This window comes from Carassius gibelio, chromosome A5, assembly GCF_023724105.1.
Source record: "Carassius gibelio isolate Cgi1373 ecotype wild population from Czech Republic chromosome A5, carGib1.2-hapl.c, whole genome shotgun sequence".
Taxonomy (NCBI): domain Eukaryota; kingdom Metazoa; phylum Chordata; class Actinopteri; order Cypriniformes; family Cyprinidae; genus Carassius; species Carassius gibelio.
The window spans coordinates 27,945,302-27,958,714 of NC_068375.1; the positions used below are offsets into that span (position 1 = coordinate 27,945,302).

At 36.2% G+C, this 13,413-nt stretch overlaps 2 long non-coding RNA genes across 2 annotated transcripts; both read right to left on the bottom strand.

The window, feature by feature from the left end:
• Window positions 1-382: 382 nt before the first annotated feature.
• LOC128009444 (uncharacterized) lies at window positions 383-7,593 on the bottom strand. Its single transcript, XR_008181162.1, has 2 exons — window positions 7,321-7,593; window positions 383-849 (listed from the first exon to the last, which is right to left on the bottom strand). It is a non-coding gene; the product is annotated as an uncharacterized LOC128009444 (long non-coding RNA).
• Window positions 7,594-9,971: 2,378 nt separating this feature from the next.
• Window positions 9,972-11,912, bottom strand: LOC128009422 (uncharacterized). Its single transcript, XR_008181139.1, has 2 exons — window positions 10,543-11,912; window positions 9,972-10,417 (listed from the first exon to the last, which is right to left on the bottom strand). It is a non-coding gene; the product is annotated as an uncharacterized LOC128009422 (long non-coding RNA).
• Between the last annotated feature and the right edge of the window lie 1,501 nt (window positions 11,913-13,413).

The following is a 13,413-nucleotide window of genomic DNA, read 5'->3' on the forward strand; positions in this document are numbered from 1 at the left end:
TTGTAGACTCTTAAGATACCCAATGCTAATCGGGGTTCTTTGTGGCGTCTGCTATCAAACCACTCAATGCAAATGAATTAAACTAATCATGAATGACAAAGAGTACATCATGGGATTAATCTCTTTGTGTGATCCTGGGCTACTGAATTAATGACTCGGGTGACACGCCTAAAACTTTTATCTACATCAGATTAAACGAACCTGAGAGTTTGAACAGACTCTATAATGGAAACGTCTTTAGTCATTTTCAGAGCTCAGCAGTCACTTAGAAATCACTCTTGATGAATGTTGTATCATTGTCTGTTTTCTAGAAGGCATCGACTTTATAAACCCCTCATTTTGTCCTTTACCTGTAAACAACGTGGCAAAATTTGACTGGTGCTTTTGGAGTTTATACAACGGCCTGTTTATTTCCAGCTGTACCAAAACACAGAATAGATGTGAATGAATAATTAAACACTGGCTTTTCTTCTGTTGGACTTTAAAGTCTGTTTGCGTTACCGATCACCTGTTGAACAGTGATTGCTTTATTAGCTTCATGTTTTATAAGTTTTATAGTAGTGAGGGAGCAGAACTCCACCATTTAATGTTATTATTCCTATGGCGATGGTCATAGATGACTGGAATACTAAAATTAACATTACAAGATCAGATTTGGATAAAGTTAATTTCTCTGCCAAGCTCATGTTTGTCTCCGTTTCTGTTGGCTGAATCTAATATGTGACCATTACACACAGAAGCATCCTGAACAAAGACATCATCATCCAGAAAACACTGAGGGCAGATAAAGAGGTGCATACTGTTCCTTCTCCACACAGAACACAATCCCATAACGCACTGCAGAAAGCTCTGTGAAAAATGAAAAGATAAAAATAATCACCAACACAGATGGTGTTGACACCTTTGCAGAGTGTTCCAAATCAGACGCTCATGAGGCTCAAAAGAGGAAGTAGAGAAACGAATAAATTTCATAAGTTTGTTGAAAAATGCAGAGACATTTAGGCTAGAAATGAGGTTCTGAAACCCTTTTGCGGAAACAGCAGTGACGCAATCTGCCCGTTAGATGGCAGTGTCTAATATGATTCACACTTACCTGCACTGAATTCACTATTTTATTGCAGTGACACGTTTGGGTAAAAGAAGCAAAACGTCAACCTTTATATAAAAAAAAATATATATGAAAAACTGTTTATATATATATATATATATATAATTTTTTTTTAATAATTATTATTATTATTATTATTTTTTAACAAAATGATTAACCTTTATTTGCTTGTATGTGGAAAGAAGTTTGAGGTCAGTAAGATTTTTCAGAAAGCTTTCAGTTTTTCTTTTTCAGTAAAAAGTTTACCGTTTTATATAATTAATTTATATCATAAATTATGTTCTTTTGAGGTTTCTATTAATCAAACAATCCTGAAAATAATAATTAATAATAATAATAATAATCACGCTTTCTGCTAAAATATTAAGCAGAACAACTGTTTTCATCGTTGATAATAGCGAAAAGTGTTTCTTAACATAGTAAAATTATTTCTGAAGGATCATCCAACACTGAAGACTCAAGTACTGGCAAATTCTGCTTTGTCATCACAGCATAAAATTACATTTTAAAATATATTCAAATAGCTAACAGGTATTTGAAATTATAATGATATTTCACAAGTTTACTGTTTCTTCTCTATTTTTAATCAAATAAATACGGTCTTGTTGAACATAAGAGGCATATTTCAATAAATAAATACAATTTATCTTATGGATCCCAAACTTTGACGCATAGATTAAAGTACTAGTGCTCCATTTACACTTAATTATTTGTACTGTACTAGTTTCTTCCTGCTCTGATTTCTGGGTCACCTTTACCAGAGAAACAAAACTGTTAGCTCAGATCTTGTACCATTTGAACTACGGTTTTATTAACAATAATAGTTTGCAGATTTTAATTCATTTAGACTTCTCATCTTCCTTATGACACTTTATAATTATTTATTTTCTTTTATTGATAACTGATAATATCTTTAATATTATTCCGTAACAATTAACAGAATTACCATTATATATTATACTACATGCAAGAAAGCGGCTTAAATGAACTTCACCACTTATTTTAGCAGACAACATGTGCAAGTACAGATCTTCCATATGGGACACACTCATACATTCCCCGAAATATTGTAAGGCCTTGAGGAACAGAAGGTAATAATCAAGCATTTTATGAGACATCTTCCCCTCAGCACCGTCAAGTCTGGCTGCTCATCATCTGTGGGTTTAATGTTGTGTGTCCACCTGGAGTGATAGCAGGCTGATGTTCGTTCAGCCCTGCTGCATCTGACCTTCATACAACCCTCCCATCTGAACAAACCCATCTACAAGACACTGGATCCTCTGTGGGATTCATGCACTTTCCACAGCCTATAATGATTTATGGAAACCATTCAAATATCAGAGCTGCTGCCATAAGATGCATTACGCAACAACACAAGCTAACACAAACATATGGAATAAAAATCCTTTTAAGGCACCACAGAGAATAGTTTGTGGGTTATGAGTAATACACACTTTAATATCCTAACGTTAAAGGGTTTATTGTGCTCGGAAGTGGTTTCATGAGCCTTAGTATTACTGCTTTGGCAAGGTGCGGCTATATATTCTCAGTGGAATAAAATGAATTTATATGGCTAATGGAGTGAGAAATTTAGGACAGGTAAGTGACCAAAGGACAGGTCACATAAAAGAAAAAACTTTGAAGGAGTTTACCACACATCACTGATATACTAGCATCATATACAAGAAACCATGGTGTACTTTTGGAAAATATGACTTCACATATGAACTTTCACATAAAAAAAAGTAATGTAATCCATTAGGCTAATAGGAATGTAAAAGAAATGACTTATGGAACCATTTTATCATTATGAGACAAGTTTACAGACGCTATAAAGAGTAGTTAAGTGATATCATCGATCAGCATGAGTGTTCATTACATATTATAATGAATATTTTTACGAAAAACCTGTACCTGACAAATCTGCTCTAGTGTGATGGGCTCGCTTTATGCATTGTTCAAGTGTTATAAAAAATTTGATATTTTACCTGAAAACCAATTCGTGTTTAAATCGTAAAAGGTACAAATTGACTAGATCTGCTAAAATATGACTGTTTGTCATAATTTTTTTCTGAATTGTTGACACTGAAACATCTGTTTTTTATTATATACAATTGTTATATATATATATATATTTTTTTTTTTTACATATATATTTTTTTACATATTTAGACATGTATTCTACATCTATTATGATATACATATTCAAGATAAGCAATTCATTTAAAATAACTACAAAACAAACCCTGGTTGGTGCATGTTGGTCAAATCAGAAATCTCTTTCTGTCCTAGAGGACAAATATTGGCCAGAGTAAGCAGAATATGGATGAGATCTCATTCTTTAGTCAGAAGCTTGGCGAGCGAGACTAGCATCAGTATAACCCAATTTTCATTTCCATTAGGAATACGTTTCGCTTTCCTGTGGTCTTCTGTTCTGAAAACATCATCCTTAACAAATTGTGCAATTTGTATTCTCAAACCCCTGGCAAAAGATTAATTGTACACTTAAAATTGACCTCTAATTTGGTGACCACATAAAGTGGAGGTCTCATTGCATTGCTGGACCTCCATGAATGGTAATTTGTTTTCCAGGAAGAGTTGGCACTTTATGTGGGTGTGAATGGGGCTGTGCATTATTGTTGTTCTCTGTAATTGAAGTGCTGAAATGACAGACGATTTACAGATTTGCCAATGGCAGGATGAAAGCCGACCAGTCACAGCGAAGTATGCTAGTCTCAATGACAGGGTCATTTGTTAGCCGGTGACTACTGGACTCTTGAACAACGTGGGTTAATGCTTCAGACGGATTTAAAAGGAAACCATTGTCAGATCTTAAAAAAAAAAATAACCTACAATATAACCATAGTCTAGACTAAACTCCGATTTCATAAAATGCTTAAACACTAATTATGCAATGCAACCTCGCCCCAGAAAGCCTTTTAAGAAATTGCGGGCTGTTATTTGTAGTCCTGTGATCAATACTAATCTAACAGTGTGAGGAGAAAGAGAGAGCAAGAATCTGGGTTGACAGGGAAATGGACAGAGATGCAGGACCATGCAGGAATGAAATGCTGGTGTTTATGCAAGGAAAACCTGCCAGGTCAAGACGAAGCAAGGCTGGAGGAAGGGCATAGAAATAGATCAACTTGGAATCAAGACTCTTTAACTGAATGCTCTTGTTTATAGGGGGAGGATGCAGTAGGCCAAGGCTGGTGCTAAAATAAGCAGTGCCCTCCAGAGAGAGTGTGCTAAAGAGAGGGACAGTAATCTGTCTTAACACTGAGAGTCTAAGCCTCACAAAGGAGAACACTTGAGGGGGCACTGATAAGCATTACATTGTTGCAGTCATGCTTATGACACCATTAATTGCATATGATGCAATTAAAAAAATGTATTTTTCTTTGGAGTCTTACAAGCTCTTGGTGAATAAAGAAGTTCTGTAAAGTTGCAAAGACTAAAGTCTCAAATCCAAAAATATATTCTTTATAAAATTTAAGTGTCAACCAAATCCTCTTAAACTGGCTCATTCTAGCACACCCCCACGTGTCTACGTCATGATGTGGGAAGATTTGCAAAAAACTGCTGCCAAATGTTCACGCAAAGAAAGAAGGCATGACTTTTAATCTCACTGTTGCCGTGGTATGTTGTGGCAGTGGAGATGTGGTGTGTTTTGTTGTGAAATTGAAGCTACGTACATTGTTTGGCCTTCCAAATGTGCATGGGCACAACTAAAAATCAGTGGTGACGCTGTATTTTTAACACTGTTCCAAAACAGTTAAACCCAATTATTTAGATGTATGCAGCGCAAATGTTACACAAGTTTCATCATTCTATCTTTCCTTCTTGATATACTCTACACGTGAGGTCTGTAAGACCTTTATACTATACTTTAATGTATTTATTATAGGAGTGCACAATAAATATCGTCCGATAATTAATGTGCATCTCGCCAGCAAAGCCGGTTATCTAATCAGCGCATTCATTATCGGCCGATATTTATCGTGCACCCCTAATTTATCAATGTCTTTAGTGTCACATAATCCTTCAGAATTCATTCTGTTATGATAAATTTTTAGAACAATTCTTAGGATTAATAGAAAGTTTAACAGCATTTATTTGAAATAGATTTACGCGTTCAGCTCATTTCAGAAACGATACTTCCATTCATTGCCGTTGTTCCGTATTTTTAACAGATGATAGAAAATATGAACATCTATTATTACTCATACTTACAGGTTGTGATTCAGTGGAGCTAGCTGGTCAGAATAAATGAAATTGATCTCCATCTTGAATAATTCTATCTCTTTTTAATGCATTGAGTAAGACAGTATAAGTTCGTCACTAAGTAGGTCAACTCTGATGGCTATAAAAGGAAATGATGGTGCTATTTTTGAATAACATCATTAATGTTTCATTTAATTTGTTTTTATAGTCGCATAGGTTGTTGCGGTTTGCACTCAGGTCTACACACTACTCTTAATACGTTTTACTTTCTGTATTCATTGTATTTCTTACTGTGACTATTGTATTTGTTGTACTGATTTTTGTATTTGTTACAGCTGCCTTTGTTTTTATTATCTTAGTACTCTTACTCAGGACAGCCACAAATTCATTTATTTTTTATATTTATTGCCCTGCTAAAAAATAGCATGTCACTTTGATATATCTATATATAACTATATTATAGATCAGTGAGCAATACCCTCCCCCTTTCTGTGCTTAATATGGTCATGTTTCCTATATTTGTCTATGGTCCTGTTAAAATAACTTTAAGTCTGAGCCGATCACAAACATTTTAATGCCCAGTTCCCCAGTGTAACTGCAAATGACAAATAAATGCCTTATGACTCTTGACTTATGTACCTTCCCACAATTAAGTATATACACTTATTTTTGATATTGTGGTTTATTGTGATTGCAGAAAGTGGAGAGTCCATTCTACATTGAGGACTGTATCTATAAAGTGACAAAGTGATTTTGGTATTTCGAGGCGAGTAGAAAGTGAGCAAGGTGCATGGGAGGATGGATAATGAAAATAGAAGGCAGTGGTGTAAATGACAAAAGCGGTGACGAAGAAACTCAACCTCAGGGCAGAAGATTATGATCAGGAGAAGGGGGAGATGATGGAGTGAGGGATGGCCAAGGGAGTGAATGTGAGAAGATGAAAACAATGCAAAGATGATAAATTAAAAACAAGATTGAGGTAATATGAGCTATACATTCAGCTCATATGTACACAGATTGATGGGTAATGAGGTGGAGAGGGAAAGGGAGGTGCTATTAATAGCGGCTGTATTTGCTGGAGTGAATGTGTGTGTTTATAGATAAATGAGCTGTAGAGAAGAACAGATATGAGAGCCTTTCATCATCCAGGAGTCTGAAATATAGGCCAAGAGAAAACAAAGATGGGGAAATGTTATGGATGGGAGTTTCTGCCTCATAAATAAATTAATTTAATTAATATCAGTTTTAAAATCATTCTGATTTAATTTTTCCGACAGGGAATTCCACTCTTATGACAGTGACACTCAAAACCTATGAAATATTGATCAAACGATCCGAAACTCAGTTTTTTTAATCAAAAAGTCCAATCAACAATATTAATGCCTCTTAAGGAAGTAAACAAACATTTTTGATATATATATATATATATATATATATATATATATATATATATATATATATATATATATATATATATATATATTCACACTTCTGGTATATTAAAAATTAAGATTGCATACATTCAATTCTTTGATGAGCTCTCCTGCATGTTCCCCAAGGAATGATATTATATTACAGATGTGAGGACACGCTGAGTCTACTCTCCTCATGCCTTCACCCCTTGAGGACTCAAATTAGGTTCTTTGAGAATCAGAGTTTACATATACACTTTAAAAAACAAATATTAGGTCATCTATTACACTACAACCCATTTAATGAAAATACAAGCCTGGAATACTTTGAGCCTGAAATTAGTTTAAGCTTCATCTATGCTACTATAAAAAAAAAAAAAAAAAAAAATTCTGATGCACTAATGAACATTTATTAGTACCCCAATATCTTTAATTGACTAAGATGGATCAATTTCTAATTGCCTAGGAGTTTTATGAACACCACAGAGGTCTAATGCAAAGATTACAGAAAAACCTATGAGAAATTAGAAAGGGAAGTATGAGTAAGGGTAAAAGAGAGAGAAAGATTAGACCTACTCTTTGAGAAAGAGCACACCGTCTGGGTGAATATTGGACTCATACAGACAGGAACAGGGCATGTTGAGATCTCCAGGCCTCTCTCATCTTGACATTCGGAGGAACACTTGCAAAGAAATCACAACTGAAACCAAGTCGGCTTTCAAAAACAAAGGCAATGTATATAGCCTATAGAAAAGTGGTTTGTCTCACTCTTACCTTTAAGGACTATTAATAATTTCATGAATAAAGGATGCCAGGTTTTCTTTTTTTAAATCTGCATACTACTGTACATCACTGCTCAAAATTGCCATTGTAAGATATTTAAAACAAGTCTTATGCTGACCAAGGCTGCATTTGTTAAAAATAGTATATATGTATGTATATGTGTGTGTTAAAAACAGTAATTCCCAATATTACTGTTTTTACTTTTACAATTTTGAATAAATGTGGTCTGTCTATGTTCAAAATGTTTATTTATTCATGTAATGACAGCTGAATTTTCAGTGTCACGTGATCCTTCAGTAATCAGTGTTGAAAACAGTTATGAGACCGTATGGGATGTATTGTACATATTGTCCAGAAAAGATTTTTCTCAGAATTGTTTTACAGATATTCTTCCTTATAAATACACAGATGAAAACTGAAGCGTCTAAATCTACACACACCTTTAAGATTTGAATCTTTGTTGCATTAGTGTAAGAAAATCAGTAAGGCGAATCAATACATTGTCTAAAAAACATTTTTATGTCTGAATAACCAAATTTAACCAAACTTTGATAGTAACGTTATCTTGGAACATGTCCATATTTAAATAATAGTTATTCAGCCTTCAACTGACAGCTGCCTGACACTCTTTGAAATTATTGGAGTTTCAGTAAACTTTTATCTTTGGACAGTCAGCTCCTCACATAACAGACACTCTCAGCACTCAAAACTATAATAATTCACTCTCAGCATTTGCCATTGCTCTGTCAGGGTCGCTCACACTCACTCACGGCCTGAGAGATATGGCTCTCCTGCTGAGACAAGTGCAGGAGTGTGAAGCGATGACAATAAACCTGAACGCTGTGCTACACAACATCAGGACATGACGTTCCTTCCTGCTGGTCAAGCCTATTGTTTCAAGGTTCTCTGTCAGGCAGATACACGTTTTAGTACGAGGCTACAACAACTGGGTTGAAAACATGCGCTGAGGGAACACAAAATAGTACAACCAGTGTTATTTAGGTCAAATACCACTTATGTAACATTCTATTCAGTGGTTGAATCCCTTTATGTTTCATAGTTGCCAACAACACGTACTTCCACATCTAGTAAGCAGAAAGCCTTCCAAACATTTTTGGTTAAAAAGCATGTTAATTAATAATCCTGATTTAGTAATGCATAAAATTTTGACAAAGTGCTGTTTACTTATAAAAGTTTCGTTCTGGAGTTTGTAGACCTACATTAGAAATGCTCAACACTCAGAGAAACACATGACGTGTGGAGGACGCTCTGATGTGGAGACGCCATCCACAGATAAATGAGAAGACAGCCTCTTGAAATTGAGAGCCATTACTGCAGTCTGATTAGCTAAATTAGGCCAATCAACAGCATGATAGTATCTGCGGATGACGAAAATGAAGTGCGTCATAGATAAAACGAACAAACCTTAGGAGGGCGAGTCAAACTGAAGTCTGATTTGATATTTTTTCTGATTAACTAGTTTAATAACTCAACCACTTGCTGTGCAATCCATATTAGTAAACAACAACAAAACAATAGTGTGTAGACATCTCAAATGATACAAACGGTGTTTGGGATTAAACACTGAAGTTGAAGCTGTGATTATTTTAGAATATCATGCATAAAATGTCACTACAACCTGACAAATAACATTGACACAGATGTCTTGAGAAATAACACTCTGTCTCAGTGACAGCCTGAAGCTCTTGAGTCTGTAAACAGCATAAAAGAATCTGACAGCAGCCTGCATGTGACTGTCAGTCAAAAAAGATGGTAGAAGTCTGGGGCAGCCTCTGGGGAAACAATCTGGAAACCTCACTATTTTTGACATTTCGTTTGGTGCCATAGAAGCCAAACCGTTTACACTGCTTTCAATGAACATTTTAAGTTGTGCACTTTCAAAGGAAGACTGCGGTGCAAATATCATTCCATATAATAGAACTGAAAGTGCACTTGTACCCCAGATAAAATAGAATAATAATTGTTAAACTGGCATACAAATTGAAATTATTCTTGGTAATCAGGGTGTATGATCCATACCGGTCAATTTAATGTGATATGACTGAAAATAAAGTACGCTCATACTTAAAAACCTATTGTAACCAATAGGAAAGAGACCAAATCCAAGCTTAGGAAAAGCTTCATGACTTGTCCTACTGCATATAGCAATCACTGTTTGATACTCACTCACAGAAGTTTACCAGGTTTGTTTTATGATACGCTTCTGTTCGTATTTGGGCTCTCATACTTTGTGTATCTTTGCAGGTTTTAAATCTTATACTTAACACTTAAATTACTAACCTTTTAATGGAAGTAAGAGGAAGAAGTTTAACATTCCCTTTAAAAAAAAAAAAAAAAAAAAAAAACCCCACACACACTACTGCACTATTAGGCTACTGAAAACTCACTTATCTGATAAAGAACATACAAAAGTAGAAAAAACATTGGGTTGGTAAGATTTATTTTTCCTCTTTTACTTCAGAGGAGGGACACTGCAATTCCGATTCATAAATATATTTATATATTCTCAAGCCTACAGGTTCTGAAGATTTGTGTTAACTTCTTGGACGACAATCACTGTAGGAATGTCTATGATCCAAATTGCCATATATTTGTCATGATGGAAGTCTAGATAAATCCTCACCCCACTTTTTATTTGGTTGTAAATCCTCAGTTTGCAAAATACTTGTAAGAAACTTGGTCTGTTGGATATTTGGAGAGAGCTGCATTCTAAAGACAGAGATAAGATGCAAGCATTGGAGCAGGAATCTGCTGCATTGACTGACTGAAACAGTGGAGAGTGGCTGAAGATTAATGGAAGGCCTGTGCAAATAGATCTGGGCTCATGAGCGCTGCTTGGCTCTGTGTGGTTTTTCATGTTGGGTCTGGTCTTCAGTCAGCACACAGAAAGAGATAACAAATAAATCCACAATACAGAGCTATATTGAGAGGATTTGGATGAGTACGCAATGATCACAAGAAAGTGATAACTCATTAACTCTAACTGAGACCTACCAGAGCAGTAACACTGTCCTTGATTTGAAGGTTCATGGGGAATCCAAATGCTGAGGAGATGACTGACAGTAATGGGACCAGAACAGCTCAGGCAAGCTGCTTCAAGAAGTAACAACAAGACCAGACACTGAGGTGGTGACAGGAAGGTGGCTTAGATTAGTGCAGACAGGTGAGGAGAATCAGAACTTTGGTGATTGTGAACGAGTAGGTTGGGCTGAAGGATCTGGCTTTGCTGATGAATTCTTGATTCAATTATTCAATAATGCCACTTACTGGTATAACGATATAACCTTCAGAAAGAATCACTGAAAACCCTAAGTTAGGGATGGCCGATATGAGTATCAGTTCAGAACAGTTCACAAAGCAAATTCTAAATGGAAGTGATCATCCCTATCCCCTTGGAGTGAGCAGGGCACGTGTGTGCCATTATGTATTCGTTTGTAATGCACTTGGCAAAGTGAGCGACGTAATTTGCTCATTATCTTCAGAGGGCATGTTCCTGTGACAATTCAGCATGGTGTTTGTCAGCAGATGTGCAGGTTTACTGTCATAAATGTTTTTATTGTTGTTAGCATAACTGTGGCAAATAAACATACATTTTGTATTCTAAAAAGTTTTTTAAATATGCTAAATAATATATAAAAATGAAGCGTAGATTTGTTATGCTGCAGAATCTGCTGACGGACACCATGCTGCGTTGTCACGGGAACATGCCAGCTGAAGATAATGCGTTCATTAGGACGCCGCAGAGGCTGGCAACCGGGCGTGGCACAGGGGCTCTACATCGCCCCCTGGAACACAGTCAGAAATCTTGAACCACAGCTCACACACACTTGGATGTATTTATATGAAACTCAGTACACTTATAGATCTCATTGAGCCAAACAACTTTCGCGCTCTATGTGATAGGCTCCGCCCAACAGGAAGTCAGCTATTCAGGGATGTTTAAAAAAAGCATGCTCTGGAATTTAAAATACTACTCTGAGGTTTTCCACCCATTTGCCACAAAAAAACGGTGAACATGATCTCAAGACATTGAAGATGAAAATTTGCGAGGGGATTTTTGATATCTCGAATGGTTTGCCCATGGTGAGGCTTTGAAATTAGGGCAAAAAATGAGAAACAGGAAATGCCTAATAACATCCACATACATTGCCTGAGTTTCATCAAGCTTCATCGGTTTGTTCGTTGTATGATACTGATCGTATGTATGTGACTATTAAGAGTCAACATTATAGCACCACAAACTGGCAGCAGGAAGTGAATAATTTTCAAAATGCTTTGAATTCGCTTGCTTTGCCAAGTGCATTCCAAGTGCATTGCAAACGAATAGGCCTACACAATTGCACTCACATGCCCTGCTCACTCTAAATTCCCCATCTAAGAGGATAGAGATGATCACTTCCATTTGGAATTTTTCCCCGTGAACAGCTCTGTACTTGTATCAGCACATCCCTACTATAAGTAGACTGACATCCTGTTGAGATCAGACAAACAGAGCAAAAAAAGATTATAAAAAACAGTACTCTTGCAATGACTCATATCCAAATTTAACAAAATTCACTCGTCTTCTTTGTAGCAACTGTTAATCTTATATCTCGCTAAAAATAAGGCTACAATAAGAGAGCTGGGACATAATGCAGCCAAGATTGTTCCCAAAAACAAATATCCACACTATCATCAGTTTAGTTCATTATTGATGTGCACAGACATCACAATGGTAAATATAGTCATATAATGTAAAACAAAATTAGAACATGTTACATAACAGCAACACATGAAAAATCTCAGTGGAGCTTTCCTATCCACACTAGCCTCCACCATAACCTGTGGCAACATGGCATTATTATCATCATTCAGTGAAGCAGATCGGGGTGGAGCATTCTCTAGTTCCACATAATCATGATGGATGCACTGGGGCAATGCACCCGATAGCTCCCTTCTCCCATCAGCACACATTCCCCTAATCACTTTAGACACCAAGATGCCCAATCTAGTCACGCATAATAACCTAACTAGAAGTAGATGATGCAATGTTGCCTCTCTCACTTCTGTGAGTGAGTATCAAACAGTGATTGCTATATGCAGTAGGACAAGTCATGAAGCTTTTCCTAAGCTTGGATTTGGTCTCTTTCCTATTGGTTACAATAGGTTACAGTCCACTGCACTGCAGCATGTTAATGCCATAACCCAACAAAACTCATAGCTGCCCTCCTTGTATACACGGCAATCCACTGCTTGCATCTACTGCTGTCTAAGCCTGGATGTTCTTCATGGTTTATATCGGAGTTCAGACCAATTAACCTTCAAGCTGCAAACATCTGAGACTTTCAGCTAACCCTTATGTTAGTGTGCAGGCATGGGGTATGGGAAAATTCAGACAAGGAAAGGTTAATCTAAGATTCCGAGCACAGGACTGCACCTGCCAAAGCCAGAGTTTGAAATGGATAGTTGATAGTAAAAGAAATATTGCATGCCATAAGAGCAGAGTGCTTCATTAATCTAATGTTCCTTCTTCTCGCTGACTCATTTTCTTTATCTATGCCCTAGACCCCGTAGTGTGCACCGGACAGTATTATTTAAACATTTATTCTGACCATTACAGATATCCTTTTTTTTTTCTTCTTTTGGCGGGGGGTGGGGGGATGTTAGAGAACCTAAGGCAATTTAGCTAGGGAATTAGAAAAAGTCAAATATTCTTGTCTACTTTTTGAAAAAACAAAAGAATGCAGCTTTAACAAGTTCTGCATACTGCATTTTGATTAGTACTGAAAAAGAAAAAAAAACTAAAAAAGGAAAATGATTTGAAAATAGTTACAAAATTATTCCCTCAGAGTTGTAAAACTAAGGATGATTGTTATTGGCTTGCCC